This window comes from Geotrypetes seraphini, chromosome 6 (assembly GCF_902459505.1).
Source record: "Geotrypetes seraphini chromosome 6, aGeoSer1.1, whole genome shotgun sequence".
Classification (NCBI taxonomy): domain Eukaryota; kingdom Metazoa; phylum Chordata; class Amphibia; order Gymnophiona; family Dermophiidae; genus Geotrypetes; species Geotrypetes seraphini.
This window is the reverse complement of record NC_047089.1, coordinates 28,530,565-28,544,895: the sequence shown is the minus strand read 5'-3', so window position 1 is coordinate 28,544,895 and position 14,331 is coordinate 28,530,565.

Genomic DNA, 14,331 nt, shown 5'->3' with positions numbered 1-14,331 from the left:
TCGGTGACAACAATGTACCACATAAGACAACGGAATCGAAGACTCCAGAATCAAATTAATATGTCCCCATATTGATTTCCAAAAGTTGAGTATCAAAGGACAATAGAACAATAGAACAACCTGCCTGCAACCAATGCTTCCAGAGGATCTTAGACTCGCCAATTTGAATCTTGGAGTTCAACCATAAGGTTTGACACATGGATTGTTGAACTGGTATAGTTGTTAAATACGGACCCCTAGACCCGTCCAGTTCCACCCATCCCGGTCTTGTAACACCCTAATCCCACCCCCAGTCCAGCCCTAGACCCGTCCCCTGCTGCCTGCTCTTGTCGGATTTCCTCCCTGCCCAATGTGATTTGACAAAGTGCCGGGTTTTGAAAAGCCATCCGGACCCTCGGACATGTCCTTACAAGGAGGACATATCTTGGGAAATCCGGACATCTGGTAACCATAGGTGAATATGATGAAGAATTGATTATGGTCAACTTGTATGTTCAGTAATTTTATCTTTTGTTAACCGCTCTGAACTGAGAGGTAGTTGCAGTATATAAGTTTTATGTTATGTTATGGCACCCGGGGTGGTCCGCCCCCCTCCCCCCCTCCTTATTATGCCACTTGTGCAGCATCTTACACCAAGTCAATGGCTGGTGTAAATTACCATGACTAAATGTTGCAGTTTCACATGTAAATTACAGTATTCTAGAATCTTAGGACCCCTTTTATAGGGTTATCAGACGTCCAGATTTACCCAGACATGGCCTCTTTTTCAAAACTCGGCAGTTTGTCTGGGTTTTGGAAGGCTCTGGCTCTGCCAAAGCTCAGGGCAGCATCTGGAGGGTCTCCAAATATGCGTGGATGCAACACGGAGGTCACACACGTATGTACATGCATGTGATGTCATCAGGTTGCATCCGTGCATGCTTGGAGGCTCTCCAGACGTGGCCCGAGCTCAGGGAAAGAGAGGAAATGAGGTTTTTTTGGGGGGAGGGGGTTGGGGGCAGAATTAGGGTTACCAGATTTTGCATCTGCAAAAAGAGAGCAAGTGGCCCTGCCTCATTCCACCCCCCTCCAGGCCCTCCCTGTTCCGCTTCTGACCTTGCCCTATTCCGCCCCAGTCCCATGCAAACCTCGTCACTTCGGGTCAAGTCTGGTGTGCATCTGTGCATGCTCAGATGCAACGTGATGATGTTGCATACATGTGTGCACGCATGTGACATTACCGCACCACATCCGCGCATGCGCAGATGCACTCCAGACTCGGTCCCAATCTCAACAGCTTTTCAACACCTGGACAAAGTGCCGGGTTTTGAAAAGCCATCCAGACACCTGGACCGTCCTCTAAAAAGAAGCCATGTCCGGGTAAATCCGGACGTCTGGTAACCCTAGACCGAATGGGGCAAGGCTGGGATGGGGTGGAGCCATGTGTCCTTTTTTTCTTATACAAATATAGTAAATCTGTGCATAACTTTTGTTGGCTTAATTTATGTGGCAATTGGCTGCGCCAGTTTTCAGTCAATAAAAAAAAAAATTACCAATTAAAAGTTCCGCATGACACCTAAGTTGAGGCGCCCACCGCTACCTAATGATACCTACCTGAAAAGTACATTACATTACATTAGTGACTTCTATTCCGCTCGTACCTTGCAGTTCTAGGCGGATTACAAAGAAACTAACTGGACATTTCCAGAAGATTTGCTAGTTAGGTAGCGGAATACATGGTTGATACATATAGAGAGAAAAATTACAAGAGGGGGTGAGACTATTATAGATTCTCTGTGTTCATCCCATGCTTTTTTGAATTCTATCACCATTTTCTTCTCCACCACCTCCCTCGGGAGGGCATTCCGGGCATCAATCACTCTCTCTGTGAAAAAGAATTTGTTAATATTACTCCTCAATTTATGACCTCTAGTTTTACCATTTTCCCTTTGCTGGAAAAGATTTGGTTCTATATTAATACTTTTTAAAAGTATTTAAATATCTGTATCATTTCTCCCCCTATCCCTCCTGTCCTCTAGAGTATACAAATTCAGGTCTTCCAGCCTCCCCTTGTATGTATTTTGGCTCAAACCCCCTATCATTTTCATCGTCTTTCACTGAACTGCTTCAAGTCTTTTTATATGCTTTGCCAGATACGGTCTCCAAAACTGAACACAATACTCCAAGTGGGGCCTCACCAATAACATGTACAGGGACCTCAACACCTCCTTTCTTCTACTGGTTTTGCTTCTCTCTATACAGCCTAGCATCCTTCTGGCTACAGCTACCACCTTGTCACATTGTTTCTTCACCTTCAGATTCTCACCCCAAGGTCCCGCTCCCCTTCAGTACATATTAGCCTCTCACCTCCCAGCACATATGGTTTCCTCAGATGTGTACTCCCCCAAATGCATCACTCCTGCTGACCTTGTCCTGACACGATATTCATCTGTACCTAACCAGCTAAGAGCTGCTTTAAAGTGAACTGAATGTCAGTCTTTCATAGACATCACGCAGAAAACATTTCAGGCCTCGAATGTTGGCTGCAAAGATTCTAGTTCTAGGGATTGCACTAGTAGATTACTGCCTCCGAGACCTGACACTAGTAGCTTTCCCTGCCAGCAAATAATTGACAGAAGTATCACAGTAGCTATATTACTGGCCTGGTAAATGCCATAATTCATGTAAAAAAAATATATTTATTGCTGTTTGGTGATTTTCTGAATATGTGCCTGATTTATTTTCAACAAGAAGCAAACCAGGAATTTTTTTTTAAAAAGCAAGAGTTCATACCACTCTCCCCTTACTGTCCTACGATGACCAGACACATCTTGTAACTCCCCATTTATGGCTAAAGAATGCCACATCTACACAGATGCTTTTTGCATTACCTGGAAAACCAATTACTGTAGCTCTTTACAGAACATCTCGAGAGCAGCTGATGACCCACCCGGAATTCTGAGCTTCCTGCATGACAGCTGGAAGATCGTGCAGCAAAAATTAAAGGCTTGCTTGGCACACTCCCGTTCAGTCTCCAAAGCAGAGCCCATCTGCAGTCATCAGCCGTGCTTTGGAGAAGTTTTCACACCCTAGTACTTTTCTCTTTTCAAAATGCATTAACATACATGTATGCCACACTAAGTATGCTTTTTTAATCTATGTTGTAGCCCTTAGCTTGTGTCTTTCCAGTAGTAGTTCAAGGTAAGATATTTGGCAGCTCTCCTTCAGTTCATTTGGATTCAAAGTGGCCCCAACTTAAAAATGAGTGAAAATGAACACAGATCTCTAATTAGAGAATGATTGGTAGAAATTGAAGAGCTAAGGCCGGTACTGGGCAGACTTGCATGTTCTATGTCCCATATATGGCAATTCAACTTAGGCTGGGGAGAGCTTTGATGGGAGCTCCAGTAACTTGGGACATGCGGACAGTGCTGGGCAGACTTTTACGGTCTGTATCCTGCAAATGACGAGATGGTTTCAATAGATTGGAGTGAGCTTTGACTGCAACTCCAATAGTTGGAACCTATGGACAGTACTGGGCGGACTTTACAATCTATGGGCTAGAAATAAAGAAAAAAGACAATTTAATCATGAATTTATAATGCATGTAACTATTGGGCAGACTGTTCAGATCTTAATTTACTATGTTATTATATTACTATGTTACCACTGGCATAGGATAAATTCTGGTCTTTAATCTCTCACTCCTCCTTTCACACTCCTCAGATTATACAGTCTCATAGTGCCTATGGGAAGTTTCTTATGTCCTTTTAAGGACTTAATTTTCTTCACTCTTTATCACATGTTCACCCTGTCTGGAATAGGCAGGTAGGATAAACCAAAGCCTTGGGTCCCATCTCTTACTACACCGGTTTCCAGTGTGTACTGACACTACTTCTAGGTTCCAATCTTTTGCCCAGTTCAGATGTCATATTGGTGGCTGCTTTTCCATAATTACTTCTCCTTGAGGACAGGACAAGATGTCCTCAATGATCCCTCCCTTCTCAAGACACCTTGTGCCCTGAGGCTCTACTGTTTTTCAGGTTTATAACCCTTCTCATTCTCTTGGTCTTTCTCTTCTCTATTTAAAAGGTTAAGATCCTGATGAGCCCCAGGGTGGGAGACCCACCACTGTGTACTCCAAATTTTCCCCTTTACTGGGCTCCCTACAGGGAAATGGAAGGGGGACTTGTATACAGTACTACCTTTAGGTGGCTTTGGCATTTCAAAGCTGACATTCAAAGTGGTGGGCACTGGTGGATTAAGTGACTTTGCCCAGGGTCACAAGGAGCAGCACTGGGATTTGATCTCACAACCTCTGGGTGCAGCTCTACAAGTGAGCCACAATAAGCCCCTTCGTATACTCCTGTTTTATACTTCCCTCCAAATTATTGAGAATCAACTACTATTGGGCTATTGCCTCAGAATAGGCCACCTCTTTATTAGAGTGATTGGTATTACTCTGGAGTAAGGACCCAGAATATTTCTCCTATTATTTAATAGACAGCACATTGTAGGCTGAATGGCTCACGCTGCTCCTGACGCTCATAGAGTTCATTTGAGTGTTGGGAGCAGCGCAGGCCATTCAGCGCGGCTCTCTGTGCTAAAAACTGCTAGCGCAGTTTTGTAGAAGAGGCCTTAAGTCCAGCAAGTTTCCAGGTTTTTTGTAAGCTATTTTTCTTACGATACCTAAAAACTGGAAACTGACTGGCAAGTGTATAGTCCTCGTTAGAGACTACATTGTTTAACTTGTTTTGGGTTTTTTACCAAAGTAAATGTATATTTTGATACTTAAATAACAGTAAAAAGTATAATGAAAAATAAATTAAAAATGTACTCAAGTAAAAGTAAAAAAATGAATAAAATAGTACTTTGAGTAAAAAGTAAAAGTACTGCAACTACAATGTCTGTTCATCGAGAATTGCTTCCAGCTTCATCTCCGCTTTAAGGAGACCCAACTCATCTAACCAGTTCAAATACAGGCAAGTAGACAACTCCACTGTTCTTATAGGCTATATTCAGTGAACAACAAAATTTAAAGATGAAATGACCCACTATTTGCATGATAAGATTTGCAATAGCAAAATTCTGTTCCCAATTTTGCAGTTTCACTTGGTTTACTGAGGAATCATCATTTACATCAGTTGGTCTCCAACTCAAACCCTTTGCAGGGCCACATTTTGGATTTGTAGGTACTTGGAGGGCCTCAGAAAAAAAATAGTTAATGTCTTATTAAAGAAATGACAATTTTGCATGAGGTAAAACTCTTTATAGTTTATAAATCTTTCCTTTTGGATAAGGGCTCTTTTTACTAAGGTGCGTTAGCGTTTTTAGCGCATGCATTTTAGCGTGCGCTAAACACGTGCTCCATGGCTAGAACTAACGCCAGCTCAATGCTGGTGTTAGCGTCTAGTGTGTGCTATTCTGTGCGTTATTGCCCTAATGTGGCTTAGTAAAAGGAGCCCTAAGTCTTAATAATAATATTGTCTTTTATAGCTAAAGAGACATATAATCAAGAAACTGTTTTATTTTACTTTTGTGATTATGATAAATATACCGAGGGCCTCAAAATAGTACTGGTGGGCCGCAATTTGAGACCACTGATTTACATCTCCCTTCCACTTTTACTTTTTACTGGAAAATGTAACTAGGTCGTAGTAGAAATTTGCAAATTGACAGTATTTACTTCAGTAAAAGTAACAAATGTTATCCTGTACTTCTTTACATGTGAAAGTATTAAAACGTTTAAGTGCAGTAATTTCTTATACAACACTGGTAATATATGTTAGTGTGAGTCCTGCCCATGCTCCACCCAGACTTTGCTTTTGTGTACATCTACCTGCAATATGAACCATATAAGATGTGCACATATATATAAATAGCACCTAGACAGATTTTCATGTTTACTCACGTATGGGGGCAAATAGCACATGTATACTGGTATTCTAAACATTTATGATTATTTTTTTTTTAAAATCTTTATTAATTTTAAAGCCAAAAATAAGTGCAACATATTATACAATCATTTACACTTTAACAGCACTTAAATTCAATCAGAATTATATTCTATGACAAATACATATATCATCCCCCCTTTCTACTTATCCAAAAATTTGCACTCAAATTTTTTAAAAAAATCTTCCCACCCACCCTGGACATGTATTATCAAAAGGGGAAAATCAACAATCACTCCTTACAGAATTTTGTCAATGGCTCCCAAATATCCATAAACTTCCTATAATGTCCCTGTTGTATGGCCACCATACGTTCCATTTTAAAAGTGTGGCATAGAGATTCCCTCAAAAAAGTATAATTTAATCGATCCCAGTTTTTCCAGTTCCTCAAAATAAGTTGTATGGTAACCCCTGTCATTATAAAGAGATGTTTGTTATTCCGAGCAGATATTTGGCTTTTAGCCCTCATTAACGTATCAAATAGGATGATATCGTACGTCAATGCCACTGGATTTTCCAATATTTTGTTCATTTGATCCCAGATGGATCTCCAAAATTTAAGTATCAAGGGACAATAGTACAATAGATGAGTATGAACATTTATGATTATTGATTTTCATATTATCATGTAGTTATAATGTATTTTTTAATGTATTTTTCATTTTAATATGATGATAAAAGTTGAGGATGAGCTATTGATATAAACTCAATCCTCATAGTTACAGTGGGATGATTTTCTAGTAACTTCTGAGGTTTTTTCCTTCAGTTCAAATACACATTGGTGTTATTACAGTTACTGGAGGTTTGTTTTTTTTTAAATTGAATATATAAGCTCCCATTTTTAAAGAAACAAAAAACTAAAAAAACCTCTCCAATTATTCACTACTAATTTTATCCACTGGTCAATATGACATTTCAAGTGTGGAACCTCACAAATTTGGAAAAATACTTTGTAGTAAGGTCTGAACAACTGCTCCTTTTGCCCATTGGATAAAGAGGTTGTGATAGATTATATGTTTATAAATTACTTGGTAAGAGAATATATGTTCTCAATAATATCAAATACCCTTTTTTTGATATGTGCATGCTAGAAATATCTAATTGCCAGAATCTCTCTCTAACTACCAGAAGTTCAAGCACATTGAGAGGTGAAACTGCACAATGGTATCTTGTTTGAGGAATGCATGGCACCAGTTCATTTAACTCTTTCAATGCAGCAAGAGTTCTTTCTGCATGCAATCTTCTCTGCTGTCCCTGACTTCTACATGATGTTTCCCGACATATGCTAATTCCAGGGTTTTATACCCTTTGGCAACAGGTGTGAGGCAGGCAGGAAAGCAAAAGCTGGCTGTGAAGTCCATTTCATGGTATTCATACCTCACATAGAGCAGACTCATCTGGACTCGATTCAGGAATTCTGTGATAGACTCATTCAAGAGCATGTTGAGGGTTGATGAACAGAGATAGATTACAGGAACACCAATAGGGCTTCCTCATTCCTTCCTCATTATTTGTAGCTGAACTCAAAATACACCCCATAGATTTTTAACTTTGGGGTTATATAAAACTAGCCATGCTTTGAAAGCTACAATAACACTAATGTATTACATTATTTTTTGAAAAACAGAGCTAATGAAAATTTTTACGAGACTAGTACTTTTCTCCCCCCTTTCAAAATGGTCTAGTTCAGTGTTCTTCAACCTTTTTACACCTGTGGACCGGCAGAAATAAAATAATTATTTCGTGGACCGGCAAACTACTAAGACTAAAATTTTTTTTAAAACCATCGCCGCCCCATCCCCGCGAGCTCGGTCCCACAAACCATCTGATCCCATCTGCACAAGCCTCAAATAGTTATGATTTTATATTGAACATATTTTATTAAAGTATAAAAAGAAACAATATTCTATACAATTGTCATTTTATAAATACAAATAATACAGGACAAAGATCAACAAAAACCTTGTCTCCCCTCCCCTTCACATATATCCCCTCTACTATCAAGAAAACTGAATAAGCTAAATTATTACAGAATGCTACACAAATATCATGTAACAGAATACCACAGTCACACATGACAGGAATGGTTTTAGGGAGTAGAACTAGGGCAACTGCCCCCTGGTCAGAGAGAGCCCTAAGCCAGCTGGAAGCTAAAGAAGTAGTAGTGCCTGGGCTTTGCACTCCCCAGTTATGTCTAGCAAGATACATATTTCAAATCTGATATATTTGAATCACAAGATAGAAATAAAATTATTTTTTCTACCTTTTGTCGTCTCTGGTTTCTGCTTTCATTGCCTTTTCACTCTCTTCCATCCTGCGTCTGCCCTAAGAACATAAGAACATAAGAATTGCCACTGCTGGGTCAGACCAGTGGTCCATCATGCCCAGCAGTCTGCTCACGCGGCGGCCCTCTGGTCTAAGACCAGCACCCTAACTGAGACTAGCCCTACCAGCGCATGTTCTTGTTCAGCAGGAACTTATCTAACTTTGTCTTGAATCCTTGGAGGGTGTTTTCCCCTATAACAGCCTCTGGAAGAGCGTTCCAGCTTTCTACCACTCTCTGGGTGAAGAAGAACTTCCTTACGTTTGTACAGAATCTACCCCCTTTCAACTTTAGAGAGTGCCCTCTCGTTCTCCCTACCTTGGAGAGGGTGAATAGTGTTTTTATCTACTAAGTCTATTCCCTTCAGTATCTTGAATGTTTCGATCATGTCCCGTCTTAATCTCCTCTGTTCGAGGGAGAAGAGGCCCAGTTTCTCTAATCTTTCGCTGTACGGCAGCTCCTCCAACCCCTTAACCGTCTTAGTCGCTCTTCTCTGTACCCTTTCGAGTAGTACCGTGTCCTTCTTCATGTACGGTGACCAGTGCTGGACACAGTACTCCAGATGAGGGCGTACCATGGCCCGGTACAGCGGCATGATAACCTTCTCTGTCTCTTCAGTCCAGCATCTGCCCCTTCCATCTATCCTCCTGCTCCCCCCCCCCCCAATTTGGTCTGGCATCCATCATCTTCCTTCTGTTCCCCTCATGGTCTGGCATCTCTGTCCTTCCCTCCCCCCTGTGGTTTTTAGCATCTCTCTTCTCATTTCCTCCACTCAGATCTGATATTGTTCTCTGCTCTCTCTTCCCTTTTCTTCTCTGGTCTTCCTTCTCTATTTTCTGCCTCCATCTAAATTAAATTATTTCTTACTATTTAGTCCTGTTTCCCTCTTTTCACTGTGTCTACCCACAGCTTGTCACCCCTTTCCCTCACCCCTCCATTATCTTACTATTTTCTTCCCCCTTTATTTATCTCCTTCCATCCAGTATGTGTTCTTTCCCCACTTCCATTCAGCATCTGCTCTCCCCTCTCAACTGACATCCATCTGCCTTCTGCTCTCTCTCCCTTCTTCTCACTTCCATCATCTGTCCCCTTCTCTCTCTCATCTCCTCCATTCCATCATCTGCTCCTTCTCTCTCCCCCCCCCCCTCCAACTTCCATTATCTGCTCCCTTCCCCTCACCTTTGCGGGTCACTTTCTTTCCCCTGAGGTGGCTCATGTCAGAGGGGAAGCTTTGGCCGAGCAGAACCGCTTGCAAGGAACAGTGGAACTTACTTGATTGATGTCGATGCTGGGGCCCGTTGCCGTTTGAAGAAGAAGAAGAAAAAAAAAAAAAGGTGGAAAAAAGGGACCTGCAAAGGCGAGAGGAAGGGAAACCTTCAGGACAGCTGCTCTTTGCCCTCCTTCAGTGACCCAAGAATCCAGACCAGCAGCGGCAGCTCTGTATATTTTTAACTTCGACACAGAGCTGCCCCTAATCAATAGTTTAGCGCGGTTTCATGAGGCAGCTTCGGGGCCTTTGCTAGGCCGGCCCGCTTCGATGATGCGATGTGGGCCGGCCTAGCAAAGGCCCCGAAGCTGCCTCATGAAACCGCGCTAAACTATTGATTAGGGGCAGCTCTGTGTCGAAGTTAAAAATATACAGAGCTGCCGCTGCTGGTCTGGAGGTGCGGAGACAAGGCAGGAGGCAAACGCGGTGGAAGGCAGGAGTCCCGGCGAAGGCAGGAGTCCCGGCACCGCGACTGCAACAGGAAGTTGCAAGTCAGCTGACGCCGGCCTTTCGTTGCGGCGGGGACCGAATCCTTCGCGGACCGGCAAGATTTTTTTGCGGACCGTCACCGGTCCGCGGACCGGCGGTTGAAGAACTGTGGTCTAGTTCATTCTTCCACTGATGGTCCCTTAAAAGTGGCGATGCAGCATCTCCTCAGTTACATATCACAATTTTTATAACCCAACATGCCAAATTCTCACTGTCCCCCTCCACTCTATGGGCTCTTTTTACGAAGCCGCATTAGCAGCTTTAGCGCGCGTGACTTTTAATCACGTGCTACCCCCACACTAGCCGAAAAACTACCGCCTGCTCAAGCAGCTTCGTAAAAGGAGCCCAATATCTTGTGGGTCTAGAATATGATATATGCTTTTTTGAAGCATGCAGCTTTCACCTCCCATCCATCCATGTCCCCTTTTCTGTCACACGCTTGGATGGAAAGGTGACTAGCAAAAGTAGCAAAAAAAGAACCTGAATGATAATGAAGGCCACTCTAGAGGTCTCCAGGGCCATAATTGGCCCTTGAGCCTTACATTAAGAACACTAGCCTATGCTCTAAAATCTGAAAATGTCTAGGAGGAATTGGGCTGACTACATTTGTTGCATCATAATAATTGTCATGTATCTCTCCTTTTATTAGAGTTCCTTACGCATTTGGGGGGTGGGGGAGAGAAATGTATTTTTGATTACTAAAATTACTTAATTATATTATATTTACATAATATGTCTTATTCTTTTAGTTATGGGGAGGGGGGAGAAAATGTGTGTATTCTGTATTAGTGTATTTAAAGTGCTTTCTCTGTAGTATTTGTGTTTAAGGTAAAAGTTAGCCCGAGAGCTAGTCTTGATGGGCGTGGGTAACATGGGGCTGGAAGGCCCTTCGTGTCAACCCGTCGGGAGTGGCTCTCGAGGGGGAGGGAGGAGTGTTAAAGATTGAGCGGGGAGTTAGGATAGGACAGAATGCGTTCTGCCGAGATTAGGGCTGTAGGATTGGTTAGCGGCAAGACGCTGTGGGCAGGACTATATTTAGATGCAGCTGCCGAGTGTCGGGTCTCTTTCTGTCCTCGGCGGCGGCTTTCCTGTCCTCTGAGGCTCGCGGTTGCAGGAGCGGTGTGGTTCGTCGGCGGTGATGGTGGAGCAAGAGGAGGACCTGACCGAGGTGTCTTTCTTGGCAGGGGATTAGTTTGACAAGGATCCAGCGCCAGACGTGGTGAGTTCTCTTGCACCTGACGCTGGGGCTCGTACTCAGACCACGTGGCCTTGTCTGCCTTGATGGCTGCGGCTCTAGATGTGGGTCACCGGGGGCGGAGGAGTGGGCCTCCCAAGGGAGGTCGGGGTAGGTCTGCCGGGTCATCCTCGGGTAGGTCTGGGGAGGGAGGTGTTCCTTCTTCTGTTGGGGAGGCTCGTGGCTCTGAGGGGGTTCTTCCGGCCCCTTGTAATGCAGGGGCCGGTTCTTCTGGGGAGGGAAGTGGCCTAATCAGGGTTTCTTCTTGTGCAGGGTCCTCTCTGGTTACTGGGTTCCCAGGCTTGCCGTTTACTCCGGGGTTGGGTTCCTTTGCTGCCCCTGTTTTTCCCTCGGGGCATGGAGCAAGTAGCTCATCGGGGGCTGGCTGGCCTTCCTCCGGGGTCAGTCAGCTTCCGGTTTTTCCCTCGCAGGCTTCTGGTTCTGTTCCTGGTGGTTCCCTTCCTTTGTCCCAGGGGTCAGCTCAGTCCGTTTCTTTCCCTTCCCCCTGGCCAGTTTGGCCTTCGGGTCCATGGTTTCAGGATTGGGGTTGGGGTTTCTGGCCACCTTTTCCGTCTCCATTGGTAGGGACAGGGTCTTCCTCGGGCAGGGGTCCTTTCCCATGGTGGGGTGGGGCCCGGGTCCTCAGCCTCTAAGCGGGGGGAGGGGGGTCACAGGGTCTTGCCTCTTCTATTGCGTTTGGATCTCATTCTTCTGGTTCGGGTGCTGCTCCCTTTTCTTTTTCTGCCTTGCAGGACTTGAGTTCGAGACCGGAGACATCAGGCAGTGGAGCAGTTGGAACATCTCAGGCATCGGTGGCGGCATCAGCGTCGGTGGCTGCAGATCGAGATTCTGGTCAGACGGTGGATGTGGTGGCTGCTGCTGGGGGCGCCACTGGCGTGGAGACTACGGGAGTGGCAGAGCCTCAAGGCGCTGCTGGACTGGGTAACGGGGCGAAGGAGGGTATTGGTGGGGGTAAAGGGTCTAGGAGACGTCATAGAAAGAAGGGGAGCGGTAAGGGGCATGTGTCATCCTCTTCTTCCTCGTCTGACTCTTCTTCTTCACCTTCTGTTTCAGGGTCGGAGGGTCTTTTGGGTCAGACTCGCAATTCGGACGTTAGATCTCGGGGTGCCCCTGTGTTGGGTCGTGTTGTCTGAATTGTGGGAGAAGGTGCTGAAGGCGTGACGGCGTAAAATTCGCAAACGAAAGTGTGTTGATATTTTCCGGTTGTTAAGAGGGGCGTGTTCATAAGAAATCTAAAAAGAAAGTTAAAAAGGACGGAGTTCCTGTGCGTCCCTCTCCCGTGTCTCGGAATATTATCAATTGGATCCGGCTGTTTTTGCAGTTAGCTAGTGTTTGGGGTAGAGCGCATCCGGCTGATTCGGGCTTATTGTTGTCTTACGCTGATTCCATCCTGGATGCGTATCAGTGTTTTGGTGGTTGGGCTTGGCTCAACTACGATGAAGCTTTTCGTGACAAGATGGAAGAAAACCGTCATATGTCCTGGGGTACTCAGGACATTAACCTTTGGTTAACGCATATGGCATCTAAGGCTGGGGGATCTCAGGGGGGGGTGCCGGCGTGTCCTGGGACCATTGGGTCAGGCTCCAGGTGGCCCTTTCGGACTCCCACCAGATCCCTGGGTGTCGCGGGGGGGGGGGGAGGGGGGCAGGTGTCAGATGCATGTTGGAAGTTTAATCGGTCGTCGTGCCAATTCCCCGACTATTGGTTTAAGCATGTCTGCATGCTTTGCGGGCAGGGGCATCCGTCCATTAAGTGTCCCAAGAAGGGACCGGTTGGGGGCATTGGTCCTGGTAAGTAATTCTTGGCCTGGGCTTCCCACTCCAGTTAGGGTGGATGCCATGCGGCCTTGGCTTCTTCGGTACCCTCTTACTCGGGCTGCTTCTTTACTATTGCTTGTTTTTTCTGAAAGATTCCTCATCCCATTTCAGGGACCCAGAGATGACGTTTCATCTCGCAATTCTTCCTCAGTGGGTCGCTTGGGGTCGTGGTACGGGTCACATTGGAAGAGGAACATTCTCGGGGTTGTATTTCGGGTCCTTTTTCTGAGAAACCTTTTCCTGGCATGCATTTGTCATCCTTGGCGGTTGTTCCCAAGATTTTCGGGCAATTTTGTTTGATTCATAATTTGTCTTCTCCTGTGGGTTGGTTTGTGAATGATGGCATTCCTTGTAATTTATGTACGGTGCAATACGCGTCTTTCGACAGCGTGTTGGCTATCATTCAGCACCTGGGACCGGGTACTCTTTTGGCTAAGGTGGACATAGAAGCTGCTTTCCGGTTGCTCCCCGTACACCATTACTCTTAACCTCTGTTGGGTTTTTGTTTTGATGGCCATTTCTATTTCGATAAGTGTTTGCCGATGGATTGTTCCATCTCGTGTACCTATTTTGAAGCTTACAGTACATTTTTGCATTGGGTGGCTGTGCAGAGGGCGGGTCTTGACTCCTTGGTCCATTATTTTGATGATTTTTTTGTTCATCGGTTCTCCGGGTTCTGGGGAGTGTAGGATGTTGAAGGAGACATTTGAGATTTTGGCCATGGATTTTGGGGTTCCGTTAGCTGCAGACAAGTCGGAGGGGCCTGTCACCTCGCTAGTTCTTTTAGGCATCAAGTTGGATACTGTGGCTATGGTGTCTAGGTTGCTGGAAAGCAAGATTCACAAGCTGTTGGTCCAGATTCAGCAGGTTTGTCCTTGCTTGCTTCCTTGAATTTCACATGCAGGGTCTTGCCGATGGGTAGAGCTATTTCCAGGCAATTGGCGCACGCTACGTCTGGGGTACGTCTTGCCAGGTATTTTGTGCATATTTTGGCTGGGATTAGGGTGGACTTGCGAGTTTGGTCTCGTTTTCTGTTATCTTTTAATGGCACTCTTCCTATTCAGTCTAGGGAGGTGTCTAATTTCGACCTCGAGTTGTTTTCCGATGCGGCTGGTGGCGTAGGTTTCGGTTTGTATTTCCAAGGGGACTGGTGTGCTGCGCGTTGGCCAGTTGCATGGCACAGTCGGGGTGTCACAAAGAATATTACTGTGCTGGTGTTATTCCCATTGGTTGTGGCTGTGAACTTT